We start from the raw sequence: 1,564 nt of genomic DNA, 5'->3' as shown, positions 1-1,564 counted from the left end.
CCCCCTCTCCCTCTCCCTCTCCCTCTCTCTCTCCCTTTTCCTTTCCCTCTCCCTCTCCTTGAAAAAAATTAATTTTGTGGCCCTGGATGGAGTCTACGCCCTGTCCCACACTGAAGCGTGGCAAAGGGATGTGCTTTTGGGCTCTGCTGATTCTGATTTGACTGCTAGTGTGTGCAAACACGTAAGATAAGGGGGACTTAAGGAAATGGATGCCTTCCCTCAATTTCTGCTCTCCAGGGTGCCCCTGTTCCCTGCCAGGAGGCTTTTCACGCCTGGATTTCTCTTGAGATAGTTCCTGAGAGGAATGCACTACACCATGCTGGAAGAGGAAGGAGAAAATGTTGATGGCGTGTGTATGTGTGTATCCAGATGCACTCACAAAAACGTACTAATTAATAGAGAGGTAGCTTGGGCCAGGGACGGGATGCCTAAGGCCAGTAGCTACAGAGCAGAAGCTTTCAGGTCTGACTCCTGCTGAGCTTCATAAATCCGTTCACCTGATGATAATCTTGCTTATATTATATTCCCACAGATAGTGGGTCTTCCTTGCTCTCATATCTGAAATCTACCCCAGAAAAACATTCTCCTATAGAGAAGACTCATTCTTGGTTCTTCTGAAGGAGAAAACTTCCATCCTTCCCCTGCTATGCAGACAGATGAGGCTGCCTTCAGACATGTTTACTCTCTCCAAACCAGGAGTTGTCACCAAGCGTGTTTTTCTGCACACCGTGCAGCACGTGTAGTGAAAAAGAAGACTTGAAGGGAAAGGAAAGGTGGTAGAAGTACAACAGAAGACAGGGAGAAAAAAAGCAGACCATGAGTGCTGGCCCTGTTATTTACAACATCCTAAGCAAACCCATGTTCATCTGCATTAAATCCCTTCTGTATGAAGGACCCCTGTGCCCTCTCCCACCACCCCACCTTCTCCCAGATCATCCCATGTACCCCTCTGTGGCACAGCCAAAGTCCAGGACCAAACATCACATCCATCACCTCAAGCCAAGAGATGGTGGAGCACTTTTGTGAACGCCCATCAGCCGGGATGCTCGGAGCCATCATTCATAAGGAATATCTAGCGTCATGTAAAGCAAAATCAGTAAGGATTATTTGGCACCATGCAAAGCAACATGCAAAATGAGGAGAGCCTATCCAGAGCTGAACTAGCACCCTAAGGATCACCATGGAAAAGATTACCCAACAAAACTAGCCAAGATTGAGTTAAAAATGACTAATTTTTTTGCTTCACATAGGAGAATACAAAATACTAATTCTAATAATAAGAAATTACATATTATTATATTATTTATTGTTAATTATGGTATTAAGAAATACGATCATTAATATTATTACGGAAAACAACGAAACCCTTCACAAAACATTGGTGCAAAAATGGAGTTCGAAAAATGCCACTCTCTCCTTCGAGCCGGAATCGAACCAGCGACCTAAGGATTCCAGTGCGGCACCGCCTCTACAGTCCTCCGCTCTACCAGCTGAGCTATCGAAGGGAGCTGCCATTTTCTTTCCAGCGGCCACCCAAGGCGGTGCCCCCCCCCTCGCGGTGGTC

General features: G+C 46.2%; 1 non-coding gene across 1 annotated transcript; it reads right to left on the bottom strand.

Moving 5' to 3' along the window:
• Positions 1 to 1,414: 1,414 nt before the first annotated feature.
• Positions 1,415 to 1,505, bottom strand: TRNAY-GUA. The gene is given in 2 exon segments: positions 1,415 to 1,450; positions 1,469 to 1,505. It is a non-coding gene; the product is annotated as a tRNA-Tyr (tRNA).
• Between the last annotated feature and the right edge of the window lie 59 nt (positions 1,506 to 1,564).

The sequence above is a fragment of the Pterocles gutturalis genome, unplaced genomic scaffold, assembly GCF_000699245.1.
Source record: "Pterocles gutturalis isolate BGI_N339 unplaced genomic scaffold, ASM69924v1 scaffold25004, whole genome shotgun sequence".
Taxonomy (NCBI): domain Eukaryota; kingdom Metazoa; phylum Chordata; class Aves; order Pterocliformes; family Pteroclidae; genus Pterocles; species Pterocles gutturalis.
This window is presented reverse-complemented; position numbering and strand designations above follow the sequence as displayed.